This window comes from Pleurodeles waltl, chromosome 1_2 (genome assembly GCF_031143425.1).
Source record: "Pleurodeles waltl isolate 20211129_DDA chromosome 1_2, aPleWal1.hap1.20221129, whole genome shotgun sequence".
Classification (NCBI taxonomy): domain Eukaryota; kingdom Metazoa; phylum Chordata; class Amphibia; order Caudata; family Salamandridae; genus Pleurodeles; species Pleurodeles waltl.
In genome coordinates, this window is record NC_090437.1 from 1,280,138,811 (window position 1) to 1,280,150,995 (window position 12,185).

Sequence of the window (12,185 nt, forward strand, 5' to 3'; positions counted from 1 at the left end):
CTGAGCGTCACACAAGCATGTAATTTATACAACAATAAGGATATCACAAAGAGCAATGTCCAACTAACAATGCACACCGACTCAAATGCTGAGCGTCACACAAGCATGTAATTCATACAACAGTAAGGATATGCGATAAGCTGTAAAGATATGCAATCAGCTGTCTTTTAGTCCTTGTCCATGTCCCTGTGTTACCTTCAAAACCTTCAAATATTCCACGAAGTCGTGAAGTGCTCTATCAACATTGCACAAGCACTGCAGTTCTTCTCCACCTGTTGTCCCTCTCCTGGCACGCCGTGAATGACCCGACTCAATGGGAACTGCGAAGGGAGAAAAGGGGCTGGGCCGAGAGACAGGACTTCGCCTTCCCCAGAACCACGCTGATCCTTGCTGACAGAGCTTTGCTTCTGGAAACGCCATGCTCCAGCTTCCTGATGCAACTCCTCCACGCCCCAAAAACGTCCAGTGCTCATCTCCCGAAGGTGCCTCTACCCACGTGGCGAGCTGGAACGACTCGACGAGCTAGCCGATTTCACCCAGTCAAAAGGATACCACCACCGCGGCACAGTCTGGTAAGAGAGGCTGTGACAGCTTACTTTCCTTCTCCCGTTCCCTCTCCTCTTTCTCTTTACTTTGAGTTCCTCCAGTGATCGAGATTTACCGGAGTCGGATGCGCGCCTTCCTTAGACCGCACACAGTTAGCCTTAATATCAACAGCGCCAGTCCAAATGGAATGGTTACTTCGCTGTGCCAACTGCTCTACATCACCGGTTTAGCACCCTAAGCGGTTTATTGAGAGTTCCTCACCTCTGTTGCAGACTGCACATACTGCAGACAGGAGAAGTTCCTACATATTCCTCACACATAGAGCACAACCGCTATACTCCTTGCAACTCCGATGTAGTCCACTCTCCTCGTCAAGATGATAATAGAAATCAGGGGCAAGGAGTCTTCACCGCCCCCTGCGCAGTGATGCCATCCTCGTCGCCACAAATTTCTGTAGTATGGATGCCACTTTAGTCAGGTAGGAAAAACTAGTTTATTGATTAGACTCCTTGCACATCATCTCATCTCTCCAGGTGCTCTCCAGTCACCTCACAGCCACTTCAACATTCTAAGGTGCAGTCTCGGGTGTTCCATCACTCAACATTCTAAGGAGAGCATCTGGAGTGTACCAACATGAGTTATAACACTATGCAAGTAAACTTGTTACCAAAATGGAAATATAACAGTGTAAACAATAACCTTAAGTTGAAGATACTTATAATAATATGAAGTAAAGAATACAGAATAATCATAGATTATAACAAACACATTCAGTCCTATGGACACAGACTACACAAAATAGCTCCTGGCCACTTGGCATGAGAAACAAAGACAAATGGTGGCCGCTGACAAATACACACACACACACACACACACATACACATGAACACACACTAGCCAGAAAATGGAGGCATGGTGATTATAGAGAAAAAACATTACCACGAATTCAGCCATGCAAAACACAAAAATTAACTGAGCTAAAAAATGTTAACAACACACATCTTCCTATAGCATCAAATTTTACCCCACATATACACTTTTTGGAGAAAAAAATGAAAAACAAACAACGGTCAACAATTTTAATTTCATCCAATGCCATCCCTGCCCTAAATGAAATATTAAAAACATGTACCACAGAAACCTTTCTTTCGTGCACTTATGACTAGTACTGGGCCTACTGGCTTGATGGCCACTTGGAAGTCTAGGACACATAATAAAAAGAAAGAATATTGCAAATGTAACAAACATGGTACTGACCTATGCAACATTTTTCCTTTACAAAAGATGAAAAATGAAATGCAAAAAAATAACTAGGCCTCAACTTAAACTACAGGACCCCTGCCACATTGAAATAAAAAAATCAGATAAAAGTACAAAGAAATACTGGTGCACGCCTTATCAAACAAACAGCACTCTTACACAATAGGTTTAAACATACTTGTTTATATCACCAAAACAAAGTCCTTAAATCCAAAGGTATATATCAGGCAGACAATGAGAGTGATCCTTCCAACTCAAAATCCAAATTAAAAGTGACCAGGAGATGGACAAAGCATTAGGAGGAGCTTGCTGGACAAGAACAGAAAGTTGGAGTCTCTGGGGCACTTCCTTCCTGTTGGAAAAAAATATAAAAAGGCTTCTCATACTGAAACACAACTTGAACGGTCTGCGGGAGAAGAAAGTCCACTCAAAAGCCTCTTTTGAGTAGATGTAGCTGCTTCTCGAATACAAAATCTACAGGAGGTGCATTTGCAGTAGCGAATGGCACTATATTGGCACCATCGCAGCTGGAAATCGCGTGATTGGGTGTGAAATCAAACGCGTGTGAACTAGTGGCCTGAGAATATCATAGCGATCTCGAGCGAGCACCAAAAAAAAATCTCGATCTTGTGAGCAGAAAAAAAAACTCAGCTTCACGCTGGATGGAGGAATGTGGGATCTCCAAGCTACTCCACAAAGCGGGACGTGCATGAATACTGAAAACTCCACGAGCAGAGTGGAGTTTTGTGCCCAGGCCTACTTCTTAGTACATAATATTAGTTGTTTTCAAACTTGGAATTGCTGCTGGCTGACTTATAATGTGCTCATGTACTCTGAGCAGTATGTATTTTAAATTGATAGTCATGGGTTCTTGGGAACTGGTTCTTGTCTCTTTTAAATCTTGGAAAACTTGTCTTTCTTCTATCTTTGTTACATTTGGTGGGGTTGGGGGTTGTGTCCTCTCTTTTTAATTTCAATATTGTATTTGATTGCAGCCTTTCCGTAGCAAGCACTTGCATAATATTGAATATATTTCTTATTCGCATTCATGGTGCTTGTGCTTTCCGGGCTGTATTTGTACCATGTGTGGAAGAACTTCTTTGCCTTTTTTGTGATGTGATTTATATGGCTCTTTCTGCCATTCTCTGTGAAAGCAGTCTATTTTTCAAACTATTTATTATGCTGAATACATTTATTTTGATTGCTAATTTAATTTAAACATGCTTTTAGAACCTTTTGCATGTTATACTTACCTATGTGCTATTGCTTTAGGTTTCTGCCATTTTTTTATGTCACTCAAGATGTGGATCAGTTGAGCTTTTATTTTCTTTTGGTAAGAAAATGTTTGTTTTAGTTACATGTTAAACATACAGGTTCAGTTAGTTTTCGTGGGTGGTGGGGTTTGAATTTTAGATTTAATTATAGGTTTTTTTTATAACTGTGTTTACTTTATGTAAGTGTGGAGTCAGATTTTTCAGTTTGCTGTGCTTTGTTTCTGCTGAAGTGGTTCTTTAGTATCTAAGCATTCCTATACATAACAAAAGAGAGACTTCAGTAATATACTTATAGATTTGTGTTTTCAAATTTTGTCAGATTACTTTGCAGTTCTTTTAAATTCTCAACTTACTTGTGAAGGTGCCTGTTAGACCTGGCTTCTTTTGGCATGTTTCCCCTGTCCTTTTTGATTTCTGACCTCCTATTTTTATGATATGATGGACTTCATTTTTGCTGGTTTCTCGCCTTTGCGCACTTTACTACTGCTGATCAATTCTAAATTTCAAGTCCCCCAGTGTAAATTATGATTACGATTGATTATCTATGATTGGCGTAGTAAGTCCTTAGTATAGTGCACCATGGGTGCCCAGGACTTGTAAATCAAATGCTAGTAAAGGGCCTGCAGCACTGGTTGTGCCACCCACACAAGTAGCCTTCCCAAGGTGTCTCAGACCTGCCACTGCAGTGTCTGTGTGTGCAGTTTCAAACTGCCATGTCGACCTGGCAAGTGCACCCACTTGCCAGGCCTAACCCTTCCCTTTTATTGCATGTGAGTCACCCGCAATGTAGGCCCAGGCAGCCCAATGGGCAGGGTGCAGTCTATTTGGAAGGTAGGAGACATAGGCCCTCATTCTGACCTTGGCGGGCGGCGGAGGCCGCCCGCCAAAGTCCCGCCGTCAGGTTACCGTTCCGCGGTCGAAAGACCGCGGCAGTAATTCTGACTTTCCCGCTGGGCTGGCGGGCGGTCTCCTTCAGACCGCCAGCCAGCCCAGCGGGAAAGAGGCTTCCACGATGAAGCCGGCTCGGAATCGAGCCGGCGGAGTGGAAGCTGTGCGACGGGTGCAGTTGCACCCGTCGCGTATTTCACTGTCTGCGCAGCAGACAGTGAAATACATTTAGGGGCCCTCTTACTGGGGCCCCTGCAATGCCCATGCCAGTGGCATGGGCACTGCAGGGGCCCCCAGGGGCCCCGCGACCCACCCTACCGCCATCCGGATCTCGGCGGTCCGACCGCCGGGATCTGGATGGCGGTAGGGGGGGTCAGAATCCCCGCGGCGGTGCAGCAAGCTGCGCCGCCGCGGAGGATTCAATGGGGCCGCGGTACACTGGCGGGACCCCGCCAGTGGTGCCGGTCCGACCGCGGCTTTACCGCCGCGGTCGGAATCCCCATTGAAGCACCGCCGGCTTGTCGGCGGTGCTCCCGCGGTCCTCCGCCCTGGCGGTCAAAGACCGCCAGGGTCAGAATGAGGGCCATAGTGGTGTGTTTTCACATGTCCTGATAGTGAAATACTATGCATTTCATTTTTCACTATTGAAAGGCTATCTCTTCCGTAGGTTGACATGGGGTCTGCCTTGAAACACCTTTCAAGTGCAGATTCCCATGGGAAGATGATAGGAAGTTGTAGTTTGGGATCTCTAAACTCACAATTTAAAAGTACATCTTTTAGCAAAGATGGTTTTCAGATTGTGTATGCATGTTTAAAAATGCCACTTTTAGAAAGTTGGAACTCTTCTGTGCATGCCTGTGGAATTCACATCTGTGTAGCTGACAGCTAGGGACTCCTGCATACACTCTAGACAGTCACACAAAAGGAGCTTAGGTGTGCCTTGCATGTCCTGATGGGTCTTCCTGGGCTAGAGTGGGGAAGCTGCGGGGAAAACTGACACTAGCACCTGAATAGGGCTGAACCTGTACTACACAAAGAAGTCCCCCCACCTGAAAAGCGTCTTGAACAGATCAGGAAAGAACTGGATTTTGTAGGGAGGAAGGACTGCCTTTGACGTTGGTTTACTTCAAAGGTCAGAACTACTATAAGTAGTGGGGCCCTGACCCCAGAACTTTAGAACTCTTTTGGATTAAGGAACCTGCCATGAAGAAGAGGTGGAGAAGCTGTCAGAAGGGACTTCCACTTTGCTGCGTGCTTTACTGTGTTGGCCAGCTGCTTGCTGCTTCTGTCTTGGGCAGTGAAAGGACTGGACAGAACTTTCTGCACCTTCTTTCCGGAGTTTTTCCAGGGGCTTGAAGTAGAGCTTGCCTCCTGTTGAAAGTCTTAGGAACATCAAAGTCTTCCATCTCATCTGTCAGCAGCACTGGAAACTGTATGTTTTGTGGTGCAACAGAAGAAAAGCAACTATGACGCCAGCAAAAACGCCACTGCCTGCACGTGACCTGATGCCACTGCATGGTGCATTGCCCCACTTCACAACGCAATCCTGGTCTCATCGATGACCACACCTGACGCCATCACCGAGCTGCTGCTTGCATCATGACCTGTGGGCACCACACGTCGCATCACCTCACTTCACTGCAGCCTTGGAATCACCAACGATGCTGCGCCACGCCGATGATGCTGTGGCCTGCTCCGTGGCCTGTGGACACTGCTGTGAGGTACATGAACCATCGCCCTGGTCCACCGGCGTCAGCTACATCAACTCCAGCCTTGTCAACCAGTGCTCATGCCAAGCTACCAAGGGGGTGAGCAGGAGTAATTTTCTGTGTGTAACTCCCTGATCCTGACAAGAAGGAAGGGTCCTTACTTGGACAGGGTGCAAGCCACTGCCAACTAGAGACACCCATTTCTAACAGTGCCTTGCTATTTTTTTTAAGTCTTCCTTCTCGCTTTTTTGTCATGCACCTTGACAATGTGTTGTTGTGTTACTGTTGTTAAGATCCACCTGTGAGAAATAGTAAAGTTTTGTGATTTATTTATACTGTTTTCCTTATTATGTTTAGATTTCTTTGGTTGGTTTGTAAATTTTATCGCCTACTTTGCGTTTAGTTTGAAGTTTTTTGGTGGATTCATTTTAAGGTGTGTTGTAATATTTATTTCCATGCAACAATGTTGGTTTTTTTAATGTGTTTTTTTTAAGTGTAACTGTATGGTGAATGTATACAGTTATGTGTGTGAAATTTTTTATCTTTGTTCGTTTTCACATAATATATGTATGTGCAGTTCATTTGTTTATTGATATTTGTTATATTTATTTGATTAAAATGAAAGGAGTTTATGACTTAAAATATTGATTTCCCTCATTTTAATATAATTGTAGTTAATATTGTGTTTGTCCTTATTTTTTATATTGTCTCCATTACTGTTTCCCAAACTGTGGGTACGTCATGAGATGATTTTTTGGGTTGGTCTCGAAAGTCCAAAAAATAATTGAAAGTGCATTATTTAAATTCTGGATTTATCTTGTCACATTTATTGTACTTCCAAGACAAAGGACAAATGTCAGGCTATCTCTTCTACTGCTAATTATTTTGACACAGAAACTGGTGTTTACAAATTCCTCTCACTTTGTGGTCAGAGAAAAAAAGTAAAGTGGGACAATCTTGCTGGGGTAACTGAAGTGAGAACAGAATACTGTAGAATGCCATGTTTTTTTAAACACAACAAACTGTAAATACCCGTAAATGAACGGCACACATTCATCAATAAGAAAAGAAAAAATGAGGCACTTCTTTTTGTAAATCCGAAGCGTGGTAAAAAAATATTTCAATCAGTTCAGAACAAATCAAGACACTTTACTTGGTAATGCACAAATAATAGTCACTGAAACCCGATTTCCACACATTGGGCCTGATTCTAACTTTGGAGGACGGTGTTAAACCGTCCCAAAAGTGGCGGATATACCACCTACCGTATTACGAGTTCCATAGGATATAATGGACTCGTAATACGGTAGGTGGTATATCCGCCACTTTTGGGACGGTTTAACACCGTCCTCCAAAGTTAGAATCAGGCCCATTATCTCTTGCATGCGATATAGATGTGGTAGTAAAACTGTATGTCAGTGCAAATTTTGGGAAGATTTCAATGGAAAATGTGCTGCCTGTAAGTGACAATTGTCTACCACACAATGCCTCAGTTACATGTGACAGTGGTGGATTATATATGTTCCCTTCCTCAAAGGACTACACTGGGACGTGTTGTTGTTGTCCGGAAAATTGTCTTTATTACATGTTGTCTATCCCACTCCTGAAGTCTTATTATAAGGCGTCACGTCCGTTCGCTGATATTTTGGTGAGTCAACCAGGACAGCGGGAGCAAATTACTAGAATTTCCCCAGAACACCCACTTAGAAGAAAAGAAGAGAATTGCAAAACCCAGAGATGACTGCAAGAAACCAAAGGTGGATTCCTGGAAAGGAAGACCTGTGGAAAGAGGGGAACAAGTCCAGAACACACAGCAGAGTCCAGTGGGGGCAGGAGCCCCTACCCACCAAGCTGACGATTGCAGGAGTTGGTCGAGGGTGAGGAAGAAGAGTCAGCACCGCAGCCTTGGAGTCAGAGATGAGTTCCTGGAGGATGCAGGTGATGTCCCATACCGGAAGGAAGATTTGCGTATCGGGCTTTGGCACAGGGAAAACTCGTGTTGGTGGAAAGGGGTGCTGTTGGGGACAGCAAGGCCCAGGAGGACTGAACCCAGGGGGGGAGTCTGAGGAGGTCGTCAGCGTCACAGAGAGCCCACAGAAGCATAGGCAGCACTCACAGGAGTCCTACAGGACGGGGACAGGAACACAGAAGTTGCAAAAGGAGCCCATGAAGCACTACGAAAAGGAGTCCCACGCCGCAGGAGAGTCACTCAGGGAGCTGTGCATCACAGGAAGGAGTGCTGGGGGCTGGAGCTACCCAAAGACTGAAGACCCTTTGGAAGAAGTGCCAACAAGCTTTGGCAGCTGAAAAGGACGAGGTTCATGGGGGTTCTGTCCTGCATGGGCAGGCAAGGGCTTACCTACACCCAAGTTGGACAGCTGATAGAGAGGACCGTTTGGATCACTTCTAACCATCACCTGTGTTGCAGGATTCACGCAGCTTAGCAGGAGAGGGGACCCACCCAGTCAGTCGTGGTTGCTGTTGGTGCCTGCAGATGCAGGGGAGTGACTCCCACCCTCCAAGAGAGATTCCTTCTTCTTTCCTGTGCAGACTGAAGACGGGCTGTCCTCAGAGGATGTACGACTAGGGCAATGTTGCAGAAGCTGGATGGAGCTGGAGAAACAATGTTGCAGGCGAAGTCTTCATCTTTGTTGCAGATTGTCGGGTCCTGGAGAGTCCAGATGCAGTTTCTTTGGTCAGAAGTCGAAGTAAGGGATGCAGAGGAATCCTGCTGGAATTTTGCATGCCAAAATCTGAGGAACCACCCAAAACAGAAACCCTGAAAGGGGGATTGGTCACCTAGTTGGGTGACCAGCTATCAGGAGGGGGCTCTGACGTCACCTGCCTGCCCTGGCGTGGCCACTCAGATGCTCCCAGAGTTCTCTGCCAACCTTGGATTCAAGATGGCAGAACCCAGGGACCATCTGAAGGAGCTCTGGGCACCACCCCTGGGGTGTTGATAGACGGGGGAGTGATCGCTCCCCTTTCCATAGTCCAGTTTTGCACCAGAGCAGGGACTGGAGATCCCTGAACCGGTGTAGAATGCTTTATGTATGGAGGGCACCAAATATGCCCTTCAAAGCATACCGTTTGCTTGGTGAGGCTACACCTCCCAAGGCATGTAACACCAATTTCCAAAGGGAGAGGGTGTAACACCCCTCTTCCAAAGGTAATCCTTTGTTCTGCCTTACTGCGCTTGAGCTGCTCAAGCAACAGGAGGGCAGAAACCTGTCTGTGAGGTGGCAGCAGCTTGGGCTGCCTGGAAAACCTCAGAAGGTTGTAGGAGCAATAATGGGTGTCCTCTAAGGTGTCCCCAGAGTGCATGGAATCATGCAACCAATACTTGCAAAAGTATTGGGGTATGATTCCAATATGTTTGATACCAAACATGCCTAGGTTTGGAGTTACCATTATGTAGCTGGACATAGGTAGTGACCTATGTCCACTACACTCGTAAAATGGCGTCCCTGCACTCACAAAGTCCACAAAAGTGGGTCTGGAGTTTGTGGGGGTACCTCTACTAGTGTAGGGGTGCCCTCACACACAGGTACCTGGACCCTGCCCTCTGGGCTGAGAGGGCCTACCATAGGGGTGACTTATGGTGACCTGGTGCAGTGACCTATTGTGAAAACGGGTGCATGCCTCCGGTTCAGCAGTCTGCAATGGCAGCCTTGCAGAACCCTGTGCATGGGCTCCCTATCGGCGGCAGAATAACTGCTGCAGCCCATAGGAATCCCCTGGAACACCAATGCCCTGAGTACCTGGGTACCATATACTAGGGGCTTACATGGGGGCACCAGTACGGCAATTGTGGGATGAAATACAGAGTTTTGGGTGCGAGAGCATAATCACTGGGGTCCTGGTTAGCAGGATCCTAGTGAACACAGTCAAACACATTGACATCAGGCAAAAAAAGGGGGTAACCATGCCGAGAAAGAGGGTACTTTCCTACAATAGCTAGCAGTACCCAAACCAGCATCAAAAGGACTTTTTCACAGTCCTTCGTATTACATGTAATACGTGAATGCATCCAAAGACATTTTGCATATAATTACTCCTATAAATGAAATGATGTGGACGTTTTCAGTAGAGTATGCACATATGTATGTAGTTATGTGGTATTTCTATTGTGTGGACATAGCTTGGTCAAAGGCAAGCAGAAAGTCAACAAGGAATAGGCAAGGAAGCTGAATTGTGGACTGAATGCGTTATGATGCAGCAGTATTTAAAGAAGTGAGTCTTCAAATATTTTCTAAATTGGAGCAGCTTGTAGTGGTCCTAATGGATATGGGGACAGTATTACAGAGCCTGGGTGCATGGATGGAAAAGGCCTGTTGTCTTGTTGACTTCGTAGGCTGCAGTCTAATGGCATCCTGACTGCAGGGGTGCCATGATTCACCAGTGATGGCGAGCTTTTCTGCAAGATAAGCTGGGGTGTGGGTCATGATGGCTTTGTAAATGATGCAGCTAGTTTTGGTGATGGTGCAGGATGGCAAAAAGAGCCAGTGGAGTTTCATCAGAATGGGTGTGATGTGGTCATAAGACTTTAGATCCTCAAAGAGATGTACAGTTGTGTATAGGATGACTCTAATGGGTGCCAATGTGGAGCCTGGAAGGCCATGGAGTAGAGCATTACCACCATTCAGATGTGTGAGTGCAAGGGCTGTTTACCTTTCTGCAGAATGGAGAGTCTATGCCAGCCATCTTTGTTTCTGGCGGTGGGTGAGGGTGAGGCTGGCGTCCAGGGTGAATGTAAATGCCTTAGAATTCATGGCAGTCGGGGGTCCATACAGACAAACCCCTTCTTCTGTGACAATGTTGTACATGACTTTTTTTTGTCTCGTAAACCTGTTGCACAGCACTATCTTGTTCTGTAGCTAGGTTTGAGTTCACTGAAAACCACTATATATAATTATATATTACGATCCAGGTTTATCAAGGTTTTGCCTCGCCCTTGCATCCTGTAAGGAAGTGCAAAGGTGACACAAATCCTAAGTGAGATTTACGAAGTCACACAAGGCCATCTTGTGTCGTCCTGGATGGCTTGACAAATCTAGAGTAACGCAAAGCCACGCAAAACACTGCCTTGCTTTACTCTGCGGCAGAGAGGTGTTCCATGGGTGGAGCATGGGTGTTCCGATGCATCCACCCACTGATTTTGGTGCATTGTCAGTTTTACTATTAGTGGTAGATCTGAGAGCGTGTCAAAATGCCACGCTTCCCCGGGTGACGCCTGACGAGGAGAAACATCTTTATTTCTCCTCATTTTTCCCTCTTTCTACGCGTCTGCAGAAAGTGGAAAATGCCTCTCAGGATTTCTCTTCTGCAGGAACGTCTCCCTTCCTGCACAAACAACCCTGCCTGCAATGCAGGCACCCTTTTACCATGAAGTAAGGGTGCCTGCATTGGTGCTAGGCAGCCAAAAGTGTACCGGTGGTAGAAAAGGACAAGAATGCTTAATATAATGGTAAATACTGCACATTCCTGCTCTATCCCTTCCATGCAGCTCAGGACAGGACAGCAAGGTGGCTTGTTGCGATGTGCTGCATGAAAGAATGATAAATCTGGGCCTGCATACAAATAAGTATTCAATGTAAAATTGGTGGTGAGCTAAGGTGTCAGATTATAATAACTGGATTTAAAAACATCAAAAACAATTACGACTAGTAAGAACATGTGTAAACTTAGGTATTCATCAAATTAGATTTTTGGATGGTAATACCTAAAAATCGGATTACCATGCTGTTTACCCCACACCCCATTTCACTACATCTGACAGCTTTAAGCAGCAAAACCTTCTCAACAACGCATTATAATTTAGGCACTTATCCTATATGTTTAGTGGGGAAGGCTGCTCAGAGGAGAGCAAAAAAGGTGTCAGTAGAATAGTAGTAAATGCAAATCCCAAATTCACTGGAGAAACTGATGAAGACAGCAATTATATTAGCAAACTACTTGTGAAGGGTAAAAAGAGGGGAATTCAGTGGGAACACAGCAGTAGGAGGGCAGCAAGAGGGCAGAGGAAAGGGCTGAAAGATTGGTGAAGCAAGGGGACACCCCCCTGTGAACATTACCACCTGTGTTCCTTGGCATGACACATAATTACTCAGAAAAACACATCAAGTTTGCTGGAAACAGCACTGCTAGGCAATGTTTCTCATCTTTCAGATAGGATCCAACTTGTTGTGTGTTAAGTGAATGATGAAGAACATTCGACTGCACTGTCCTGGGCTGTATGGACATTTGTGTGAAATGACATGCCCTACTTCTTATGCGTGGAAATCAGCACAGCTGCTCTTGGGAGCTTGACACCTCCAATAAACCTGGAGTCAATGTCCTTGTAGAAGGAATCAGGAGAACAGAGTCTCCAAGGAGATCCCGGGGCTCTCGTTAGTACAGTCTATTTCAGGAAATATAGGTTATTGAAGGAATGCAACTGCTCAGTTGTTTTTTTGAAGAAAAAATGTACCTTTTTAAATTTGACAATAATGTCAGAAATATGGCATAT

The 12,185-nt window shown here is 45.4% G+C and overlaps 1 long non-coding RNA gene across 1 annotated transcript in view; it reads left to right on the forward strand.

Annotated features, from left to right (window-relative positions):
- Positions 1-384: 384 nt before the first annotated feature.
- The window catches only part of LOC138296221 (uncharacterized), a 175,946-nt gene continuing 164,145 nt past the window's right edge, over positions 385-12,185 (forward strand). Inside the window, exon 1 of the long non-coding RNA XR_011203789.1 lies at positions 385-572. This is a non-coding gene — a long non-coding RNA (uncharacterized lncRNA). The remainder of the gene's footprint in view (positions 573-12,185) is intronic.